At 37.5% G+C, this 26,232-nt stretch overlaps 1 protein-coding gene across 1 annotated transcript in view; it reads right to left on the bottom strand.

Moving 5' to 3' along the window:
* Positions 1-26,232, bottom strand: part of LOC131432785 (uncharacterized) — a 151,244-nt gene that overhangs the window by 83,511 nt on the left and 41,501 nt on the right. The window lies entirely within an intron of this gene.

Raw genomic sequence — 26,232 nt, forward strand, 5'->3', positions numbered from 1 at the left:
TAGCCGTTCAACCGAGAAGGTTGTGTATAGAAGCGTACAGTTTAATAACGCTGGTTGGTTTACACGCGTTAAATACGACAACGGTTGAACTACAGGTAGAAACCTGTTGGCAGCAGCCGTTAAAACGTATAGTCGTGCTGCATAAGAGAGCCCTAGTGCTGGGCCAAGCTGGTGAAGGAAACAACAAAGGGCGTTTCCCAAACTCTACCCAGGCCGCAATATACAGCCACAAGTGCTGAGCAGGAGAGTGCAAAGGCACATCGAAGAGGAAGAGTGCAAAGGCACATAGAAGCAGGAGAGTGCAAAGGCACACCGGTGCGAAGGCACTTCGGTGCAGAAGCATATCGGTGCGGAGCACTAGGAAGAAGGAGACAAGACAACTCGGTCTTTCCACTGCCATACAACACGCAGGTATACACCGGTGACCTGCGCTGGTTACAGCTGGCGAAGACGAAAGCAAATCGGAATTCGAGTGGTGCTGGATGTCAGGTAGCAGTAGCATCACATCCAACAATCAGCATCCAACAAGAACATCTAGAGCAACGAGGATCTACACGGCAGTGCAACGGAGATAGACAACAATTTCAAGGTAGAAGTTTTTTCTTTTCCTTTTGATTGAGTACTGTGTAGTGTTGGTTCAAATTTTATTTTAAAGTTTAGTTAAAAATTTTAATGTAATGGATGAATCCATGGACGTAAATCCTAGCATGAATCCGATACCCCCACGAACGAAAAAATATCAGGAGAGCTCTTCTGGGCCTTGGATAGTCTTTTTTAGACGTATATCAAAGCCATTAAACATTTTTCAAATTAATAAAAGTTTGACATCACGATACTCTTCAATCAAAGAGATCATAAAAGTAAATAACGATAAAATTCGTGTTGTGGTAAATAATTTGAAACACGCGAATGATATTGTCTCTTCGGAACATTTCAATAAAGAGTATAAAGTTTACATACCCTCCAAAGATGTCGAAATTGACGGTGTTGTTACCGAAGCGAGTCTTTCGGTAGATGATTTACTCAAGCATGGTGTTGGTCGTTTCAAGAACTCTATGCTTGAGGGTGTGAAAATACTGGAGTGCAAACAACTGTACTCAGTAGTTCATGAAGAGGAAAAAAAAGTTTATCGCCCATCAGACTCGTTTCGAGTGACATTTGCCGGGTCTGCGTTGCCGTCCCATGTCTATGTCGATAAAATTCGCCTCCCTGTTCGGCTTTTTGTTCCAAATGTAATGAATTGTACGAACTGCAAAAAATTCGGCCACACAGCTACTTACTGTAGTAATAAACCAAAATGTATTAAGTGTGAAGGGCCTCATAAAGATAATGATTGCAACAAGGAAATTGAAAAATGTATTTATTGTGGGAATAGTCCTCATGATGATATTTCAGTATGCACTGCATTTAAAGTGCACAAAGACAAAATTAAGCTTTCTTTAAAAGCACGGTCTAAGCGCACATATGCAGAAATGCTTAAAACGGTCATTGATGTCCCCCCTTTGGAAACCGAAAACGGGTTTTCAAATCTAGAGGAACCAGAGGACTCTGATTCTGACGAAAATAGTGAAGGTAATTCGTTTATCACTACCCAAGGGTCAGTTAAGAGAAAGAAGTCTTCCTCCAAATTACCAAAAAAGACACCTAAAATTTCATCTTCAAAAAAAGATCCCCGTGTTAAACAAAAAAAGTCAAAACCAAAGACTGTGCCTCCTGGTTTGTCAAATTCACAAACCAATCCAGGATCTAGTACAGAAAAAGATAATAATCCAGTGGGCTCCATTTCACAGCCACCAACAGGATTACTGAAGTTTTCGGAAATTGTTGAATGGATTTTCTCAGCATTCAATATATCTGAACCCTTAAAGACCCTCATAATGGCATTCCTTCCAATAGCTAGAACCTTTTTGAAGCAGTTATCAGCTCAATGGCCAATTGTCTCAGGTTTTGTATCTTTTGATGGATAATTTATCACCCGTCGCAAATGATACAATCACTGTCCTGCAGTGGAATTGTCGAAGCATCATGCCAAAACTTGATTCATTTAAAATTTTATCGCATAGTCAAAAATGTGATGTATTTGCTTTATGCGAAACATGGCTTACTTCAAACATAGCTTTAAATTTTAATGATTTTAACATTATACGTCTCGATAGAGACTCTCCGTATGGTGGAGTGCTTTTGGGAATTAAGAAATGCTATTCCTTTTATAGATTAAACATCCCTTCAACTTCTAGTATAGAAGTTGTTGCTTGCCAAATAAACATTAAAGGCAAAGATATTTGCATAGCTTCGGTTTATATTCCTCCAAAAGCACAAGTTGGACAGCAACAGCTTAATGAAATGGTTGAAGCCCTTCCTGCACCACGATTGATTCTGGGGGATTTAAATTCGCACGGTATTATGTGGGGTTCCGTTTACAATGATAGCAGATCATCTTTAATACAAAACATTTGTGACAATTTTAGCATGACGGTATTAAATATGGGTAGCATGACACGGATCCCAAGACCTCCGGCACGCCCAAGTGCATTAGATCTATCTCTTTGCTCAACATCAATTCGACTAGATTGCACCTGGAAAATATTGCCTGATTTACACGGTAGCGATCATTTACCAATCATCATCTCAATTAGCTGTAACAAATGTATTGCTAATTCAGCTAGTATTCCATATGATTTGACAAAAAATATCGACTGGATTAAATACCAAAGTAGAATCTCTAGTATTTTGAATTCAATGGAAGAGCTCCCTCCACTTGAAGAATATGACTTCCTCATTTGTTCGATTCTGGAGGCAGCAGAACAATCCCAAACTAAACGCTTTCCTGGGCCAACGACTAACAGAAGGCCTCCCAACCCCTGGTGGGACAAAGAGTGCTCAGAGGCTAAACTCGCAAAACAAAATGCTTGCAAGACGTTTCTAAAACGGGGAGGAGGAACTCCTCAGAATTTTGAAAAACTTATGGTTTTAGAAACCAAGTACAAGAGCATACTTCGAGCCAAAAAATGAAGCTATTGGAGACATTTTGTCGAAGGTTTGTCAAGAGATACCTCAATGAGCACTCTTTGGAACACGGCCAGACGAATGAGGAATCGTAACGTGGGCAATGAGAGTGATGAATACTCGAACCGATGGATATTTGACTTTGCTAGGAAAGTTTGCCCAGATTCTGTTCCTACGCAGAGCATTATACGGGAATCTCCTCCAAATAATGGTTTTATTAATAACCCATTTTCAATGATGGAATTTTCTATAGCACTCTTGTCTTGTAACAATAACGCTCCAGGGTTGGACAGAATTAAATTCAACTTGGTGAAGAATCTGCCCAACCTCGCAAAAAGACGTTTGTTGGAATTGTTCAACAAGTTTCTTGAGCAAAATATTGTTCCACCTGACTGGAGACAAGTGAAAGTTATCGCCATTCAAAAACCGGGGAAACCAGCTTCCAATCACAACTCATATAGACCCATTGCGATGTTGTCCTGCATCAGAAAATTGTTCGAAAAAATTATTCTACGACGTCTCGACACTTGGGTCGAGACGAACGGTTTGTTCTCAGATACTCAGTTTGGCTTCCGTAGAAATAAAGGGACGAATGATTGCCTTGCATTACTTTCGTCTGACATCCAAATTCCCTTCGCTCAGAAGCAACAAATGGCATCTGAAGTTTTAGACATTAAATGAGCATTTGATTCAGTTTCCATTGATGTTCTTTCAGACAAGTTCCACCAACATGGACTTCCAGCGATTATAAATAAATATTTGCACAGCCTTTTTTCAGAGAAACGCATTTTTCACATGGCGATTTGGCAACAGTCAGAATTAGCTACATGGATCTAACGCAAAGCTCATGCCTCAGTCCGCTCCTTTATAACTTTTACGTGAATGACATTGACAGCTGTCTAGTAACCCCATGTACACTAGTACATTTGGCAGATGATGGCGTGGTTTCAGTTACTGGACCCAAAGCTATTGATCTGCATAAACCATTGCAAGATACCTTAGATAACTTGTCCGATTGGGCTGTTCATCTTGGTATCGAATTCTCTGCGGAAAAAACAGAGCTGGTCGTCTTTTCAAGAAAGCATGATCCCGCGCAGCTTCAGCTTCATATGATGGGAAGAATGATCCAACAGGTTTTGACTTTCAAATACCTTGGGGTGTGGTTTGATTCCAAATGCACGTGGGGAGGACACATTAGGTTTCTGATAACAAAATGCCAACAAAGAGTAAATTTTCTTCGAACAATAACAGGATCTTGGTGGGGTGCTCATCCGGAAGATCTAATAAAATTGTATCAGACAACGATACTTTCAGTGATGGAATATGGATGCGTTTGCTTTCGTTCCGCTGCAAACTCTCATATTATCAAACTGGAGCGAATTCAGTATCGTTGTTTGCGAATTGCTTTAGGGTGCATGCATTCGACACATACAATGAGTCTTGAAGTTCTGGCGGGAGTTTTTCCATTAAAAGATCGATTTTGGGAGCTTTCATCACGCCTGCTAATAAGATGTGAGGTGCTGAATCCCATGGTAATTAATAATTTCGAACGACTAGTCGAGCTTCGATCTCAAACAAAATTCATGACAGTATATTTTAACCATATGTCACAGGAAATCAACCCTTCAAGATATATTCCTATCCGTGTCAGCCTCCTAAATGTCCCTGACTCAACTTTATTTTTCGATACATCCATGCAGCGCGAAGTGCGTGGAATCCCGGATCATCTACGTTCGACGGAAATCCCAAAAATATTTTCAAGTAAGTTCAGGCATATTGACTCTGAGAAAATGTTTTACACGGACGGATCGCGAATTGAAGAAGCGACAGGGTTTGGTATGTTCAACAATAATGTTTCGGCCTCATTTAGGCTTCAAGAACCTGCATCTGTTTATATAGCAGAGCTAGCAGCAGTTCATTATAGTTTGAGTGTAATCGTCACATTAATTCCAAACCATTATTTCCTCTTCACAGATAGTCTGAGTGCAATTGAAGCCATTCGCTCAAACATGTCTGGCAAGACTGAACCGTTTTTCCTGGGCAAAATAAAACAGTGCCTGAACGACATATTGAACAATAATTATCTAATCACTATAGTCTGGGTCCCGGCTCATTGCTCCATTCCTGGCAATGAAAGAGCCGATATTTTAGCCAAACGTGGTGCTATTGAGGGTGAAATTTATGAGAGACCAATTGCTTTCAACGAATTCTATAGCTCGTCTCGCCAAAGAACACTTGCCAGCTGGCAAGCTTCTTGGGATAAAGATGATCTGGGTCGGTGGATGCACTCAATTATTCCGAAAATATCGACAAAGGCATGGTTCAGGGGACTGGATGTGAGTAGAGATTTCATTCGTGTGATGTCCAGACTCATGTCCAATCACTACACGTTAGATGCACATCTCCTTCGAATTGGGCTCTCCGAGACTAATCATTGTGCTTGTGGCGAAGGTTATCGAGATATTGATCATGTCGTTTGGACATGCGTGGAGTATCGTGATGTCAGATCTCAACTAATAAATTCTTTGCGTACCCAAGGTAGACTATCCAATATCCCAGTTCGAGACATTCTTGCTTGTCGTGACCTTTCATACATGAAACTTATTTATCATTTCATAAAGAAAACTGGAGTTTCAATTTAATAAAGGCCCCTTTCAAGACTTAGTTCTGATCCCAGCTGCGTCCATGAGTTCAACCAATAGCTAAATTAGAATAAAAATAATGTAATGATACAAACAAACTCGAAACAGTTTATGAAATTATTAACAAAATGTCTGAAAATAACAGCTTATTTTATAATTTATAGAAGTTAATCGTTTGGTTCAAATAATATTTCCGAGTAGATTTCATAATTAATGACGAGTTACCTAAGATGATATTTAAGTAATAAGAGAATATGTTTTAATAAATGCAAAACGTTGTGACTATGTTAGAATTAAATTAGGATAAGAATATTATGTAAAAGTGATGCTACGGCGAAGAAAAACTTATGTAAACTGCCTTAAGAAATAAACGTATTTATGGAAAAAAAAAAAAAAATTGTGACAATTACCTCCTACATAAAATAACTTATAAGATTAAATTACAACACAGACATAATGTTGACTTCCTGGATTTTCAGCGATTTTAAAAGTTGTGAGTTGCCAAAATATTAATTTTGCATACTTAGGGGTTACCCTTTTTTGTGCATAGGGCACATAACCGATTTCTATACTTTATGTTTCGTCTTCGGCGTACTGTACTGTACTGTTGTGTTGACGAGTCGAAGACGAAACATAAAGTATAGAAATCGGTTATGTGTCCTATGCACAAAATAGGTTAACCCCTAAATGACCATCACCTGAATCGGCCAGTTTAAGACGAAACTCGTTAACGTTCGGCACGACAGTAAAAAGACGTATTCGACCTTTAGTGGCATTCGACCTTCTGTTATATTCGACGTTTTGTTGTATTCGACGTTTAGGTATCTCGATTATCTGGTACTTCGACTATTTGTTATATTCGACCTTCTGTTGCAGTAGAACTTTTGATACATTCGACGTTTTGTGACTTTCGATATTTGGTCATTAGACTTTTTGTCGTTCATCGTTTTGTCATTCGACCTTCAGTCATTCGACGTTTTAGTATAAAACCATCAAAATCTCCTTCAACTATATTGAATTAGCGCGAAACACATCAATGTTCTCTTTTCGTCTCTCTCGTTTACATTTTTTTGTATGGAACCCATTTTCGAGATTATTAGATTTTTCCTCCTGGCTACTCCGTCCTCATTTTTTTGAGTTTGTGTATCATCAGCGGGCGATTGTCATTTAAAAAGCAATTTAGTCGGGTCTTTATCAAGAACATTAAAATTCAGTCCGCGTTCGCATCTCATCCGACACAGTCGAAAATTACTTACGGTCGAGACGGCAGACACAAAGACAATACAGTGCAGTGAACAATAGAGTGTACGAAATGGGCAAATACGATGTATCAAAGCCTGAAACTTAACCTACAAAACGAAATTCAATTTGTATGTATTGATTTCAAGCGCTGCAAAGTTAGACCAGCAGCAAACGAAATCTTACTTGAAGAACGAATGCATCCAGACGCTAATAATTTAATTGAGATTCAATTCAACAAGGCGTCTAACTCTGTGTACATTATGTTTGAATATGACAGAGATGCAATTGCATTCGCTTCGTTTAACAACGAGGCGCACAGCGTGGAATGTGACAATGTTAAATACAAAATCACGGTGTACGTGGTGGACGATGCCAGAGAAATACGTGTACCCGCAGGCCAGTGATCAGTTCGTTTTAGACAATATGCCGCAGTACAGGGAAATTCTATCCATTGAAGGGAAGTATTGCGGATTATTCCCCGGTATCCGGAATGTCCTGCTAGTGGTACGTATGCGACTACATAAGACAATTCCATATTATATCATTTATGCTCCAGGCGGAAAACATCCGTGTAAAACGCTGATTACCTATGAGAATCAGCTGATTACATGTCAGTTTTGTGAACAACCTGCCCACTACGGCAAAACTTGCACTGAAACTGTGAAAAGGACATCTTCAACCAAAGACAAGAACAACTGTTGCGCAACGGTAACTAGTGAGCCCGATACCTCCGCTATAAAAAGGCTTTCACCCTCAAACCAATCATCAGTTGCAATTATAAACGAGCTCAAGACTACGATCAACAAGGAAAACAAAAAGAAAACGGAAACCACATACAACACCGACAATGAAGCAATGCACAGTGGGAAAAAAACCAGGAACCCGCAAAGAAATCGGAACCATGGAAAAAGGCAACAAACAAGGGTGTTTCTTATGTAAAAAAAATCCAAGAAATTCAATGGAATGGTTTTTAATGGCCGCACGGATCGCTATCCTGCTCGTTTTACCCCAAAATGTACAGCAGTTTTGGGGTTTCCTATAACATTCGCTCTGTAACTTGAAAAGAAGTCGAGTGCGGTATTCTGGAATAGCCTACTTGCATGTTAAAAAGTCTGGAGAATCGATGAACCCACACTGGCCGCACGAAACGTTTTGATGACTATTATACCCCATTTTCTTCATTTTATGGTATTTTATTGTAAATCGGTCTTGAATCATGGCAAAACTTATTGGAAGTTTACTAAATCTAGCTTATCTTATAGAAAAAAAAGTCTGTAGAACCGAATGAAAGAACCTACACACCACATTCTGGTGACTATTTTACCCCATTTCTCTATTTCCTGATATCTTCGGTAAAATAGTCATCAAAATGTTTCGTGCGGCCAGCGTAGCTTCTTCCATTCGATTCTACAGACATTTTTAGCATATGATAAGCTAGATTTAGTAAACTTCTAATAAGTTTTATCAAGAATTAAGGACGATTCACAGTAAGGATCTCATGAAATTGAGGAATTGGGCTAAAATAGCCACCAAAACGTTTCGTGCGGCCAGTGTGGGTTCTTCTAATCGATTTTCAGGTATTTCACAATACCGCACTCGACTTCTTTTCAAGTTACAGAGCGAATGTAATAGGAAACCACAAAACTGCTGTACATTTTGGTAAAACGAGCAGAATTACGATTCGTGCGGCCATTGTAAACCATTCGATTGAATTCCATAGACGTTTTTACATAAGAAACGCTTTAGTTTGTTGACCTATCTCAATTAGTTCATGAGTTACAGAATTCTTTGCGGGTTTTCATAGATTTTTCCCACTGTGCAATGGTTTATGAGATTAGCCATGGATTGATTGATTAAAAACGAAAATCATCACATGCCGCAAATGTTCTTTAATAAACTCGAAAACACATGCCAGATATGTTCAAAACAAAATAAAAGTATGTTTTTAGCTCGAAACCAAGAAAACAAACATTGGGAGTATAAATTAGTTCGTTTCGTTTTCAAAAAAAAGACTCTAGTGAACAGTAACAACTGGCATCTATCTAACTTCTTGAAACTGCTAGATATCTGTAATTAATATGCAGTTCATATTGCTTCGAGTTTTTTTTTTAAACCTTGTTTTTCACTGCGTTAATTATTGGAAGTGACTCAACAAACAGTTTCTGTACGATTAAAATCGATATCATTTCCATATTCAAAAACAAGTCAGTTGGGTGTCTTATGAACTGAAACCAAGAGACATCAAAAAAAGGATTCTTCACTTGTGAGCAGCTGATACCAAGGCAACATAGAAAGGGTTTTTTTACATCGAATTGTTACTGGGAATTTTTTTTTTTTCAATGGATAATCTATGCTAACTCCAAGAAGAAAAATACTACGCTATGCCCGACCAATGTGTTTCTTATGTAAAAAAAAATCCAAGAAATTCAATGGAATGGTTTTTAATGGCCGCACGGATCGCTATCCTGCTCGTTTTACCCCAAAATGTACAGCAGTTTTGGGGTTTCCTATAACATTCGCTCTGTAACTTGAAAAGAAGTCGAGTGCGGTATTCTGGAATAGCCTACTTGCATGTTAAAAAGTCTGGAGAATCGATGAACCCACACTGGCCGCACGAAACGTTTTGATGACTATTATACCCCATTTTCTTCATTTTATGGTATTTTATTGTAAATCGGTCTTGAATCATGGCAAAACTTATTGGAAGTTTACTAAATCTAGCTTATCTTATAGAAAAAAAAGTCTGTAGAACCGAATGAAAGAACCTACACACCACATTCTGGTGACTATTTTACCCCATTTCTCTATTTCCTGATATCTTCGGTAAAATAGTCATCAAAATGTTTCGTGCGGCCAGCGTAGCTTCTTCCATTCGATTCTACAGACATTTTTAGCATATGATAAGCTAGATTTAGTAAACTTCTAATAAGTTTTATCAAGAATTAAGGACGATTCACAGTAAGGATCTCATGAAATTGAGGAATTGGGCTAAAATAGCCACCAAAACGTTTCGTGCGGCCAGTGTGGGTTCTTCTAATCGATTTTCAGGTATTTCACAATACCGCACTCGACTTCTTTTCAAGTTACAGAGCGAATGTAATAGGAAACCACAAAACTGCTGTACATTTTGGTAAAACGAGCAGAATTACGATTCGTGCGGCCATTGTAAACCATTCCATTGAATTCCATAGACGTTTTTACATAAGAAACGCTTTAGTTTGTTGACCTATCTCAATTAGTTCATGAGTTACAGAATTCTTTGCGGGTTTTCATAGATTTTTCCCACTGTGCAATGGTTTATGAGATTAGCCATGGATTGATTGATTAAAAACGAAAATCATCACATGCCGCAAATGTTCTTTAATAAACTCGAAAACACATGCCAGATATGTTCAAAACAAAATAAAAGTATGTTTTTAGCTCGAAACCAAGAAAACAAACATTGGGAGTATAAATTAGTTCGTTTCGTTTTCAAAAAAAAGACTCTAGTGAACAGTAACAACTGGCATCTATCTAACTTCTTGAAACTGCTAGATATCTGTAATTAATATGCAGTTCATATTGCTTCGAGTTTTTTTTAAACCTTGTTTTTCACTGCGTTAATTATTGGAAGTGACTCAACAAACAGTTTCTGTACGATTAAAATCGATATTTCCATATTCAAAAACAAGTCAGTTGGGTGTCTTATGAACTGAAACCAAGAGACATCAAAAAAAGGATTCTTCACTTGTGAGCAGCTGATACCAAGGCAACATAGAAAGGGTTTTTTTACATCGAATTGTTACTGGGAATTTTTTTTTTCAATGGATAATCTATGCTAACTCCAAGAAGAAAAATACTACGCTATGCCCGACCAATTGTCGTCATCGAGCTCAACAACAACACCAAAGTGGAACATTCATGGTTTGATTGTCGTGAAAAAATATTTGGAACTTTTTGCGCACATGCCGTATTCTCCTGACATTGCTCCTTCTGTTTACTGGTTGTTGGTTTATTTCTTCCACAGAAATCAAAAATTTGCTTCAAACTTGGATCACCTCGCTCTGGACGCGAATTGGAATCCGAAAATTGTCGGAGAAGTGGAAAATTAGTGGAAATAGCGATTCACGATACACCCAAACCTCCGTTAACGAACATTTTTATACGTTACCTTTTTTTACGTAACTCTTTTTACGAACCAAATCTCAACAAATAACGTAATTTTTTTTTACGAACCAAATCCCAAATAACGTAAACTTTTTTACGAACCTACTTCGTAAAAAGAGGTTTTGAAATGCATCGAAATGCATCGATTTATGGCTCATTTATATTCCATGGAAACTACTACAATATAGGTATTTTTGGAACGGGTTTAAAGAGTAGATTCCGGAAAATGATGTTCGAGGTGATTCTGATATTCAAAGAATATCAATAGACCGGAAGTGGTCATCTTGGATTCGGAACGATCACAAACATAGTTTTGGAACCACATCAAATGCTTTCCGAAAATACCCATATTGTGAGAGATTTCAAGGAATATAGATGATACGGCAGTCGCCATCTTGGATTTTGGAACGACCCTAAACATTGTTTTCCAGCTCCTTTTTATCAATTCTTTCAGAAAATACCTATATTGTAAGGGATTTCAAGGAATATCTTGAAACCGGAAATCGCCATCTTGAATTTCAGAAGAACCTTAAACATAGTTTTCCGCTATTTATCAATCCCGTTCAGAAAATACTCATGTTGTAAGGGTTTTCAAGGAATATTAAGAAACTGGAAGTCGCCATCTTGAAATTCAGAATCACCTCAAATATCGTTTTCCGAGATCTACTCATCAATCCCTTTCCGAAAATACCAATATTGTAAGGGTTATCAAGGAATGTCAAGAACCCAAAGGTCGCCATCTTAGATTTCAGAACCACCTAAAACATTGTTTCGGTGTACTTTGATGGAGGTTTCAGTGTACTTTGATTATTATTTTTAAATTATTTTTAATTTGAAAAAAAGACATTTTTGACCCCAAAAAAACGGAACGAATTAATTCGTACTCTCAAGATTATAGTTTTAAGACATTTTAAACATACGTACTTGGTACTAGAAAAAAAGCGGGTGGGTAATGTCAGAGACATAACTGGATGTCGTGAATACGAAATAAAACTGGCATGCTTCCTTCACACTTCCGAATATCAGTTTTTTGATCGATTGTGTGAATTGTGCAAGCTTTCCCTAAATTATAAAAATATTATTTAAAAAAAAAAATAATAATAATAAAAATAATATGTGATTGTTAGTACTATCATTATTTCATTATTATTATAACTTTCTTGAAAAACAAAGTATGTTCAAGATAAGTAAATGAACCGTTATAATCAATAACTATATTAAAAAGTATGCCAGACAGGATAAAAAAATTTAGCATAAACATACCATATCGGCTAACAATCAAAGTTTTTTTCTTGCTACTAAAAACATTTTTATAGCAAGGCCATCGTTACTTTCTATAAATTTAAAAATTAAATCACAGAAGTTTTCGCTCACTAGCACGCACCAGTGGTCACTTGGGTGTATTTAGGCGAGAGCACGTGAGAGCGATTCATACGAAAAGAATGAGTTTCACTCGCGCCAGCTGATTTAACCACAAGCACACACTCAAATTCTGTCCATTCGACACTGAAAAGGAGTGCGCTTTCCTCTTTGTGAGATGTTTCGCTTTTTGCATCCCCTGTGTAGACAAGAATCTGACACCAGCGTGCATCACTCTTGTGAAATGCCATCACTGTCTGTAGCACTGAAAAGTGCTTTGAATTGTCACGACCAACAGGATCTGCATTTAGATCCGAGATGATTCTTGGCGTGTGCACTGATGACTTCATCTGGCAGGCTTCTGGTGTGGTTTCGCTGTGTGATCGCGGCCCGGCTGCGACTGCCGCTCGCTTCATTCCAGCGTGAAGTCTTTGATGTTGCTCCCACACCCTAACAGAGCAGCTCTCTCTGGACGACGGATGACTTCAGCTGGCAGACCTCTGGTGTAGTAACGCTGTGTGCTTGGCCCCATGTTACTCTCAAGTGTGTCTTGCTTCTATAACCGTTGCTCACAAAATGATAGAAAAAGTGAAATATTCAGCTTTTATATCACTGGGGCAGCACATATTTTGTTTTCTTCCTCAGAACGTGTTCTTATTTACTGATGGCGAAATGGGTCAAATCAGACAGGTTTTTCAATAGTGTACTATTGAAAAACTACAATGTTGTTGCAATACACGTTCAAATTGAAAAAATCCGATTCCATTGGTAGTTAGATTATATGAATCCTTCCACAGATCACTGAGCTATGAACTTTCAAAATACGAGAAAGGCAAACGCGCGTCATGTTGATACCAAACATATCAGAAAAGTTTAATTTTGATTTATTTGAGATTATGTCACACAACTGAAAATTTTATCATAAAATTGTGATCATATTTCCAGTGGCATGAAGCAAAAATTATGTTGGTTCGTTAGATACAACAAGAGATATTCACGATCAAAAACTGATCACTCTCTCAGAGGGCAAATTTTGAAAAGGCGCCCCATAGTAAAGTAAGTCGTATTCACGACAAAAAAAATTAAACTCATAAAAAAGGCAAAGGAACCAGGGCATAGATGGTGCATTGAATCCGAATAATGGGACTTGATTCCATAAATTCTAATCACTTCTCTTTAGACTTTATCGGCTTGAAAAGCTGTTTGATGTAATGATCTTTTTAACAACTTTGCTCAAGTTTTTTTTAGCTCATCTGTTGTAATTAACATTAACAATAAAGAGCAAGCAAAAACTCTGACAATGTTACTTTGAAACATGATGACTTTGAATAACTTAATCTACTCTACCCAGCAATTCGCATATTTCTCATCGAACAGTTATCTCTTGTTCAGCCTTTTGGCCACAGTTCGAGTAACCATTTTCAAATCCTTCCAAAAATCAAAAAAAAAAGAATGAAACTTGCATATCTAATTGCAAAACGGATGCATTCCTCAGGAAGCAAACTTCAAGCGGCATTCCAAGTTCCTCCTATTCCTCCTCCGAAACGGCGATACGCTTAGAACAAGATTTATCTTCTCTCAACAGTGAGTGGGGCATTGTTAGGACCGGCTGCCGGTTCACGTCTTCGGTGTTCCTCGTGTCTAACCGATATTGCTGTCGGGGATGGTCACTCATACCCAATCCCGATCCGACAGACACAATGTAGCACCATCTGCCAAAGCAAAACCTGAAAGTGCCTCTCGATAAACGTCCACGTGCCTTCCTCAAATCCATCGGTAAAACGAGCCACAAATATATAATGCTCCAACCTTCCTTCACCTAGTGGTGCCTAGGATCAAAAACAGAGAGGAATATGGTCTGACTGGCTTTCGCTTGCCCGTTTCGACTGGGGCGGGCAATGATTTACGTACCGTTTTATTGCTGCCTGGACGGTATCTTTGTGGCGGCCCTCTCGCCGACCCTCACGCCTGACCAGGTTCGCAACCTGATTCCGGGTAAGGTTCCGGACGATGGGGAAAAATGAATCACAAGTAAAACGATAGCGTATTTGCAAGGGTTCGAGAATCATTTTTCGAACGAGTGAAACCTTTTGGCCAAAAGTATACTTTCGATGAATTAATGGATGCATATCCGTTTTATTGCTGCTTGATTCAATTTGATGCGTGTTCGGGGTCGGATGTCACTATCTGTTGGATGGGAATGTTTGATTGGGGTAGCGCCGCCAACACGTTCTTGGTCAATGTTCTGTGAATTTACGGCCCCCATGTGTAGATTTTATGTTCTAAAGGAACATCCTTATTAGGTCCATCCAGGTGTTAACCCTCATCATTCCGCACTTTCCTTACATCAAAAGGATGCCAGCAGCATCCTCCCGGAGAAACCCAATTTATGTGCTTGCGAACACACGTCACTGAAAAACATCACCGTTTTTGCGTTTTCAATTAACTAACTAAACACGCATATTCAAAAACAAAACAAAACAAAAAAAATTGCATCAAGTTTCTTGCTGTACCACTCGTGCTTGTCACTGCAGTTGACACACGCCAGGAAGGCGTGAACACGGATAGAGTTGCCGTCACAGTTCAGCGCTTAATCTCGACGCCATACGCGGAAGCCGCAGAGCAGCAAATATTCTGAAATTGCACGACGAACATTGTTGGCAAATACTTATCAACGAGGAGAGTTTTAGTAGTGCCTGTCAGTTGATAGGTGGATGGATAGAGAGAGAAAGAGCGCGCGCGGGCGAAAGACAGAAATATACAAACATTGCGACAGAGAGAAAGAGAAAGGGGGGAACGGGAATGAATGATATCAAATCCTGAATAGCACCCAAGCACAAAACGATACCATTTCCGTGAGTTGCTGTTGCGAATAACTTGCGGTAATGTTAGCACTTTGTACGGAATCGAGTTTCACCACTGAGATTCTTAAGCTCGGTACAGACTGGAAGCAACCGTACGCAACGATACGGTTTTCTGCAAGCCGGTTTCTCGTCTTACAGGTCGCAGCTGCAAGTCCGGTCCGAGCAAGGCCTAAGTAAAACTGAAATTCCGCATGTTCCACAAAGTGCTCCCGGCAGAGAATTGCATTGTCATAGGCTGAGTACTGGCACAGAGAATAGTTGTAATTATAAACGGGATTGGTCGTTCATCTTGCACTATTAACAGTGGTAGCATGTGGCGAGCAGAATGTATTTGTGTTTTCCTAATTGCCAGTGTAATGAATCAGTTTGTCCTGTGCATTCGTGCAGTAGGAAATTAGTTTATTTTCTGGGCGGGTCACAATTAAAAAATGGAAGGAGTGAAATGGGCAGTTATAATGATACGATGATGAGACTGGAGGGTAGAGGTGGTATTGAGGATAAATTATTCTATGTACAGTTGAGTGATATGTGAGCATTGACCATTAATTATGGAATTGAATGTATGTCACGAAAGTAACGAAAAACAATGTTCCAATTATAGTATTCGAATTTATGATCCAATGCGAAACATTTGACTGTGAATAGATGAGCACATAATTTCTCATTAGCTCCTGTAACTGCCTATCATACAAACAATTATTTGCACCACATCACATTAAAGATAACGTAGCAATGCCGTAGTGAGGGTGAGGCTGTATGGGAGCATTCCATTTTCACATGCTTTAGTTACTTCCTGGAGCCATTTTTTGGTCATTTAAATCGTAACTCAAAAAACATATTTTCCATTTTTATTCAACAAAACCATTGATATTGATAAAATAAAATTTTGCATGTACGAAAAAGTTGTAAGGCTATTTTCGTCCCAGCCATTTTGAGATCTTAGATTTCGAGGTTTGTGCACTTCAAGCCAGATTGCAAAAACCGATGTTGAAAGAAAAACGTGCTTAATCCACCTAGCAGTGAGATGATACCTTTTTTAATCAATCCGCATGTGTTTTTTGCATGAATATTCTTCAATGTTTCAGTTTTCATGACATTATTTTAATGACCGTCGTTTTAAGTGGCAATTAGCGATTTTAATCACTCATTACTCTGTAATGTCGAAACTGCAAATCGGATCGAATTTAAATCTAAAAGTGTAACAATCGATTAAACATTCCAGGATATGTCGAAGTAATTTCCACTTTAGAGTCTAGGGTAATTTAAGGTACTTCCAGTTCCGGTATTCAAAAACCTGCATAACCCAAACCGATTCGTATGGCCATATGAAGAATAAATTGCAATAGTTTTGAGTCCAAGTTTGAAGCTTTTCGGGATTGTCATCTTCTATATCGCTTTGAATTTTAAAAATTCATCATCCTATAATTCCACAATCGGAAGTCAGAATTGGATAAACTTGGATTTATTTTAATTTGATCTTTTGTTTCTGAAATTCGATTTGGTTTTTTTTTTAGAAAACGATTGAGCTTTGAGAAACGATTCGATACTGAAACCGGAATTCGAAATTTGGTGTAGCCGAAGTCAGACAAATTCACCTGAATAGTTGTATAATTTACATTAGTTTCAAATTGTTTGAAAATCAATGTAGACATCTTTGAGGAATCGTAGTGCGAATTAAATTTTTGGGTGCCTTCCGAAACGAAAACTGAATACAACCGAAAATGAAATAAGTTTATTTGGTTATCGACTATCCAAATCTGCTAACCCGATTTATTTATGTAAAATAGACATTTTAATACTAATCACCCTGTATCTCCGAAACCGGAAGTTGGACTTGACTGAAAATCTTAAAACTTTTCATTTGAATCTTAGATGATTCTTAGATTTCATTTGAATCTTAGATCGGTTCAGCCATCTACGAGAAAAAAGAGTTACACAGTTTTGATTTCGTTTCACATATCATCCTGTAGCTCCGGAACCAGAGGTTGGAACCAAACATAATTCAGGAATCTTGTTTGGGAGTATACGACTTTTCATATGAATCTGAGTTTTTAGAAAACGGTTGAGTCATCTCCGAAAAAAATTGAGTGAAATTATTTGTCACACACGCATTTGCTGATCTTGACGAACTGATTTGAATGGTATATGGCTGTTATGTTCTTCCAGCATTTATTGCTGTAAGTAGTTTAAATCAATATATTTATGGAATTGCTTTCAACTCAAAAATTCTGCTATCATCTGGTTTACATATGGCATATTCGAACGATTATGTTGCCAAAAACGAACCGTGCTAAAATCGGTCCGAGGCAAAATATCATGCTGTACACAGTCTTTTGGGTACTTTGAAACAAATGTATGTAACAGTATAAAAAATCGTGTTTTATGTTGCTCCCAAGCATTTCTTTGCCAGACAGCGCTCAAAACTTCTACTGCTGGAATAGGGGAAAAAGTCGCTTACACAAAAATTTCGATATCTCCGAAAAAACGTGCTTAATCCACCTAGCAGTGAGATGATACCTTTTTTTATCAATCCGCATGTGTTTTTTGCATGGATATTCTTCGGTGTTTCAGTTTTCATGACATTATTCTAATGTCCGTCGATTCAAGTGGCAATTTGAGATTTTAATCACTCATTACTCTGTAATGTCGAAACAGCAAATCGGATCGAATTTGAATCCAAAAGTGTAACAATCGATTAAACATTCCATGATATGTCGAAATAATTTCCACTTTAGAGTTTAGGGTAATTTAAGGTACTACCAGAGCCGGTATTCAGGAACCAGCATAACCCAAACCCAATCGTATGGCCATATGACGATTAAATTGCAATATTTTTGAGTCCAACTTTGAATCTTTTCGGGATTGTTATCTTCTATATCGCCTTGAATTTTAAAAATTCATCATCCTACAATTCCAGAATCGGAAGTCAGAATTGGATAAAATTGGATTTATTTTAATTTGAACTTTTGTTTCTGAAATTCGATTTGGGTTTTTTTTTAGAAAACGATTGAGCTTTGAGAAACGATTCGATACTGGAACCGGAATTCAAAATTTATCTGAATAGCTATGTAGTTTACATTTGATTTAAAATGTTTAAAAATCAGTGCAGACATCTTTGAGAAATCGTAGCTCAAATTAAATTTTTGAATACCTTCCGAATCGAAAACTGAGTACAACCAAAAATGAAATAAGTTTTTTTGGTTATCGACTATACAAATCTGCTAACCCGATAAATCTGATTAATTTATTTGAAATAGACATTTTTATACTAATCACCATGTATCTCTCTAAACCGGAAGTTGGATCTAACTGAAAAGCAAGATGTTTTATAGAATCTTAAAACTTTTCATTTGAATCTTAGATGATTCTTAGATTTCATTTGAATCTTAGATCGGTTCAGCCATGTACGAGTAAAATGAATTACACAGTTTTAATTTCGTTTCACATATCATCCTGTAGTTCCGGAACCAGAGGTCGGAACCAAACATAATTCAGGAGTCTTGTTTGGGAGTATACGATTTATCATATGAATCTGAGTTTGTAGAACACGGTTGAGTCATCTTCGAAAAAAATTGAGTGAAATTATTGGTCACACACGAATTTGCTGATCTCGACGAACTGATTCGAATATATATATGACTGTTATTTTCTTTCAGCATTTATTTCTGTAAGTCGTTTAAATCAATATAATTATGGAATTTCTTTCAACTCGAAAATTCGTCTGGTTTACATATGTCATATTCGAACGATTATGTTGCCAAAAACGAACCGTGCTAAAATCGGTCCGAGGCAAAATATCATGTTGTACACAGTCTTTTGGGTACTTAAAACCAAATGTACGTAACAGTATAAAAAATCGTGTTTTATGTTGTTCCCAAGCATTTCTTTGCCAGACAGCGCTCAAAACTTCTACTGCTGGAATAGGGGGAAAAGTCGTTTACACAAAAATTTCGATATCTCCGTTAAAAATGGACGGATTTCAACAATCTATGGTTTGTTTGATAGGTATTACCGTGCGGAATCTAAGTCTGAAAATATATTTTGTGTTCAAGGTCAATTGTGACAGATACTGTCAAAAAACTGAAAATTTTGACATAAAACTTCGTATAACTCAAAAAGTAAACATCCGATCTCAAAACCATTCAATAGCGTTCTGGGTGACGGGGAGACCTTTCATTTGCGACTAGTTTGATCAAAATCGGTCCAGCCATCTCTGAGATCTCGACCTCTTAGTTGACAACACACACATACAGACACACGGACATTTGCTAAGTTCGTCGAGCTGAATCGATTAGTATATGACATTCGGCACTCCGGGCCTCGGAAAATTTTTCTAAAGTTTGAGTGAATTCTATACCTTCTTCATAAAACAGGTATATTCATGAGTATCATACACCGTGAAGCATGAATACTCATCTTCACTGCTTTGTTCATCCAAACCCTGATGAATGGTGGAAGGTTTTGGTATTGAATTTTGGTACCATTATCAGATTTTTCACAGCATACACGGGCAAAATTCCGATTCTAGAAATGAGCAAAACGAGTCATGATTTGGGGAAAATAATATATTTTCATGTTATGATAATACACCATGATTAAAATTTCTCTAATCATGATCCATTCGTACTGATTTCGCTGAAATTTAAACGTAACGCACTTGACGTTGTTAGGTATAACTTCAGGCATATTTCTGCTACAATGGTAATTTTTGCAACATAAATTCAGGCGTTATGTGTGATTTTTGCAACGATGGTCACTTTTGCAACATAAATTCAGTGATAAGCACGAGGAACTTCTTTTAAAGTTAAAATATTCTGTTTTTTGAAAAACGACAACGCAAGAAATAACGTTTGATTTTGTGTTTTAGAATTTAAACACTTAAACGAACTGCATGAAAAAACACGTGTGAATCAAACCTCTTAAAAACGAAACTCTATGTCGAATTCTTGCAAAAAAATCGTCTTATTCATAATATTTAGGGGAATCAATACAGCTTGTGTTGTTATATCTATGAAACAAATTAATCAAAGTGGTTGAACAAAATCTTTTTCTGATTTTCGTTAGATGGTGTTCCAAATTCACAATCGAATTAAACGCTAGTTCTCGGAATATTATTCTAGCAACACTCAAATATGTAAGAATACATTCAAACAATATGTAATATTGATATTTGTCAAATGAAAAGTGTAGCCGAGACTAATTATGATGTCAATTTTCGGTTCATTATCTTATTTGTATGTTATGTTTTATTTTCTATCAGCCGGTGGGTAAAACAACACGATTATTAAATGAACATGCTTCAGGATCAAGTAAACATTTTCAGTAGGTCTTGCTTTTCAATGTCTGCTTTTTGCTTTACCGTTAATCTATTAAGCAATCTATCACATCACTTGAGGCAGAGGGTTCAAAGTGATATCCGGGTAGAAAATTAGAGTTACGAGTTTTGAAAGAAATGCATTCTTCAAGTAACGCATTTTCGAACCATGATTAATTTTCATGGGAGAAGAGTTATTGCTCATAATTTCGTGATAAGTTAAAATGATTGGTTTCATGATTTTCTAATCATGACAGCAGTAACGGATTTCTTTCCGTGTAGATGTTTTCAAGCAAAACAACTGTTTTTTGACGACCCTCCGTGAATTCATCTGTAAGCGACCGACGACCACGATTGAGTTCGTTATGCCAGTTTTGAATTTCTCATATAGAAAGGTTATGCAATCGCTGTGAAACCCGACTTCACAACCGAGGCCCGGAGTGCCGAGTTTCATATACCATTCGGCTCAGTTCGTAGAGATCACAAAATGTCTGTCTGTGTGTATGTTACAAATAATGTCACTCAATTTTCTCAGAGATGGGTAAACCGATTTTTACTAACTTAGATTCAAATGAAAGGTCATATGGCCTCATACAATCTTTTTGAATTTCATTTGCATCCGATTTCCGGTTCCGGAACTACAAGGAAATATATGCAAATTTATTAAAAAATGTGCACTCAATTTTCTCGGAAATTTCTTAACCCATTTTCACAAATTTAGTAACAAATGAAAGGTGTTTTTTTTATTTAAAATATATTTTATTCAGGCCAATTTGCGTACAAACTTTACGTGGCCGCTTTAGCTAGTTTTTAGATAATTTTTTTTTGTATTGGATCTCGTTGTCACCCTTTTTATAGGGAGAGGAGCTTCCCTTTTCCTCCTGCGAGGATTGAGGGGCAGTTTGCTGGTTGGTTGGATGGTAAGTTGTTAACTGTAGCTGGTGCACTTTCTTCTATAGAGGATACGTTGGATGGTTTCGTTGATGGGGATGCTTCACTGTTGTTGCTGACTGTCGCAGGTGTACTGGGGTTGCTTGGAGTTGGTGTGAAGGAAGCACCGTTGTCCTTTGGTGTAGTTGTCTCCTTGTCCAGTTTATCACATGGCTTACCGTAGTTAACAGCTTTTTGGCAATATTGACATGTGGCCATCTGATTGTCATAGGTAACAAGTGATTTGCACGGTATTCTTGTATCCTGACCGAATGTCACATAAGAAGGTGTAGGCCTCCTCAAGCGCATGCGTAACAAACGTACGCCATTTAGAATACCGGGGAAAAAATTAATCCACTTTTCTTTTTCGATAGAGAGAATCTCTCCGTATTGGGACATGGTATGGCGAATATAAGGATCGATGACGCTTGAGGGAAGATCATGCACACGCACTTCTATAGCACTATCTTCCATATATACTGGAATGTTGTACTTGATATTTTCATGCTCCACATAGTGCACATTATTATTGTCTATAGCGAATTGAATTGCATCCAACTCTCTATAGAACTGGATATAAACAACATTATTGGTCTTATTGCATTGAAGTAAATGCACATGTTTAATGTCAAGATGCATTTGCTCTTTAAGCAAACCTTCAAGTTCTCGTATCGAAGGTCGAATTTTGCACTGTCTGAAGTCAACAATAATTGTATTCTTTCGTACCGGCGGTAGCTTTTGTTCGTTTGGTTCACTCATTTTCGAGGTCTAATGTTCACTACCCAATACTGTACTTGGTTTATTCTGTCACCAACGTAAGCGGTTTTGTTTTATCGACTGACTTGGATGAGATGTAAACCCGAACTGAAATGAAAGGTGTTAAAATTCTCTAAAAAGGCCCGGAACAGTTGATTCAGAACCAACTTCTGGTTCCGACATTACAGTGCGATTAAAGAAAATTTACAATTTCATCAGTACTTTTTCACAAGCAATGGCGAAACGAGGTACACATTTTTATAGAACTTACTGCAAAATAGTCAAGCCGATTTTCACGAATCATGATTCAAATTAAAGCTCTCATTATCTTTAAATACACTGTGTAGTTTCATCCAGATCCGACTTCCGGTTCCGAGATTATAGGGTGATGAGTGTCAAAATATTCAAATCATCATTCAAATGAACGATGTAAAACTGGTACGCGTCGGTACGTGCGGTTTTGCTCCGTTTGCAGCGTGCTTTGTTCAATTTCGTATAGCGTGCAGGGTTTAAATCTATTATGTGACCTGTTTTTGAAGAATTCGACATTAACTTTACGCGAAAGTGCTTCGAAATTAACCAAAAAAGGTTTAAATTTATCGTACGAAACTGTTCACAAACATTTGATCGCAAATAATTTGAAATTTCGAAGTGCTTTGCAAGAACCGATATTGAGTGAAAAACATGTGCAAAAACGTCTTGAATGGGCAAAGGAGCAAAATGGTGTCGTGACCTTGGATTAGCCCTCTCAGTCACCCGATGTCAATTCAATTGAGAACGTTTGGGCTCAAATGAAGATGAAGTTTGGGAAAACCCGACCACACAATTCGAAACAGCGTGTTCGACGATTCACAAATTCGAAGGTCGTTTTCAGAAGAATACGCGCAAAATCTCGCTCGGAGTATGCCTCGAAGGTGTCAAGCAATTTATTATCGCTGAAGAGGGTTGGACTTGCTATTAATATATTTGCATGCAAGTTTTTGATCTAATAAAACAATATTCAAAACTATGGTCATGTTGAGTCTTTTCATTTTCTCACAACAGTGACCCTACTCTTATGTAACAGAATGTAACTGTTTACAAATTGAAAAGGTTATGTTAGATTATACCAAAAGAAAGTATCTTATTTGATTCAAAATTGAAAAAAAAAATTCTTCACAGTATCTTTTAGTGATATTTTTGAAGATATAAGTAATATGAGAAAGGCATCATTACACCACTAGGTGAATTTAAAAAAAAGTACGGGTGTGTAATGTCAGAGACATAACTGGATGTCGTGAATACGAATACGACACGCTTTATTTATGCTTCCGAATTCAACTACCGATTCGAATTCGGAAGCATAAATAAAGCGTGTCATATTCGTATTCACGACATCCAGTTATGTCTCTGACATTACACACCCGCACATTTTAATGCAGGCGTTCCCTGATGAAAACAAACCAATCTCATTTGCATTTGTAATTGTAAGTGAGCTTTCAGAAATCCTTATTCGACATAAAATTGGTTTATTTGTCTGATTTAGTCTAGATTGATTTGCTTGATCGATTGTTCGAATTGTGCAGCTTTCCCCTCTTTCGTTACTAGAATTTTAAACGATGCGCTTAGACTAAATTAGTTACAATAAACATTCTGATTAGTTACAATAAACATTCTGAAACGCAATTAAATATTATGAAATAAGCAGTATAGTTCATTGTAATATAAAATGGTGGCTCTGAAAAGAACTTTTTATGAAAGCGTTCGTGATGAAGAGTGACGAATTGAGCTAGTTCAGCACGTAGACTCTGAATTCTAAACCCATATTCCGGAACTAAGCTCTGAAACTTGAAGACCGCCAAGACTACCAGAATGAGTTGTATAGAGTACAGTAAAGTAAATTTCCGCATAATTCTATACGAGTATTATTATGGTTCTAAAAAGAACCGAATAGAAGAAGTCTGGAATAAAGAACTGGACCCTGAGTTCAAGAACTAAATTTAGAACCAATAACAGACTCAGAATCCAGTTTGAATTCTAGAACTGCAATTTCGAAACTGAAATTAGTTCCGGAATACAGTTTCAGCACGCAGGCTCTGAATACTAAACCTATATTGCGGAACTAATATCTGAAATTTGAACTTCTCGTTAAGACTACCGAAAAGCAAATGAGAGTTGCTACCTGAGCGTTTGAGGTTTTAACCACGCAAAAGGTGCACTCTCCGTCGCTGCTGGTTGATGGTTTAAATCTCGCAATGGCAGTCTTCTCGCCTTGATGGCCAGCAAGCGAATTATAGTTGCTACCTGAGCGTTTGAGGTTTTAACCACGCAAAAGGTGCACTCTCCGTCGCTGCTGGTTGATGGTTTAACTCTCGCAATGGCAGTCTTCTCGCTTTGATGGCCAGCAAGCGAATTATAGTTGCTACCTGAGCGTTTGAGGTTTTAACCACGCAAAAGGTGCACTCTCCGTCGCTGCTGGTTGATGGTTCAACTCCCACGACGTCTGCTTCCACCGAACGCACGAAAAGAAATGATCGATTTTCGACCACGGTTTCCCTTTTATACGCATTCAGTTGAAAATATGTGCCTGACTGCCTCAAATTCGTCGTCCTTGCGCGAAAAATCCAAGCGAAAGTAAAGAGTTTTCCGCATTATTTTCAAATTTTGAGAAAACTTAATTTTTGAGTTGTTTGTAGTTATCTCACATTGTTCAAAATATTATCCTAAATTCCTGATCATATTTTTGATGAAATGGTGAAAGAATTATGTTGCTACCATTAATACAAGTCGAGATATTCACGATTAAGTTCTGCCCATTCTTCCATATGGCTAATTTTGAAAAGGCACCCCATAGTAAAGTAAGTCGTATTCACGACAAAAAGGTTTTTTTTACCGTCGCATAAGATGGTTTTACATTGCCAAAAGCCGACCTAAGTTGATTGATTGCACTCCTGTCGCGATAATCCACGACGAAAATCGTAATAAAGCATTGCACGAAAATGTTCAAGATTCAATTTCATTTTTTTTTGCTGAGGTGAAATTTTCAACTCGCACCAAGCAAAACAAATAGCGTTCGAATGACAGAATGGTAATGGTAAAAAAGGTCACACTTTATGATGGAAACGTCAAATCCACCGGGACAACTCTTAGACTACACAGAAAGAAATAATGAAATTTACACGAGATGTAAATCAATAGTAACATGGTATAGACATGAGTTGAATCTAGATTTTGATTAAAAACGTTCATCGGTGCAAAACTAAATTGGATTGTATTGAATTTTCAATTAATTTAACTGCATCTTTCATTTAACGCTCATTTTGCGATTAAATTATTTTGAAACGTACAGAATTGTAAAGTAATTTTATGTTCAATTACCTAAATATGTGCATGAAAATAGATGTAAATTCACAAAATATTTTTATCTGTGTAAATACATAAATAACAACCTACGTTTTCTGGTTGAATTTTTATCGCAAGTGATTTCGTGTAAGACCATTCATTTGAGTTTGAGTTTGTGGAAATTGGTTCAGCCATGTAGGAGAAAAGTGACATCAACGTTCGGTTTTCTATCGAAAAAGAAAAACAATCATGAAACCGATATTTCACCAGATAAAATTCTATTCTCTGCGAAAGAGAATTCCAGACGAACAATATCATTTAGGACCTTAATCACTATTGAAGATCAAAGAGATTCATTTTTTTGTGCGTTCGTTATTGTGATTGATTTCGGGCTAGCACTGAATCGTCCGGAATTCCACCACGAAGTGTATCTCGACAGGTGGCTTATTGGCTAGTTCCAAAACCATCGTATTGACATTTTTGGTAGCCTTCCTCGATTAAATCAATTATCAGTGTCAATTCGAAAAAAAATGACTCCTCATTCAGCCCCGGATGGGAAGTAGCTAACGGTTGCCATTTTTTGTTTCACCGTAGTCCGTTTAATATCCTACCGGAGCGAGGATTCCTACTGAATATTCGAACTGATTGATTG

Source organism: Malaya genurostris, chromosome 2, assembly GCF_030247185.1.
Source record: "Malaya genurostris strain Urasoe2022 chromosome 2, Malgen_1.1, whole genome shotgun sequence".
In the NCBI taxonomy this organism is placed as follows: domain Eukaryota; kingdom Metazoa; phylum Arthropoda; class Insecta; order Diptera; family Culicidae; genus Malaya; species Malaya genurostris.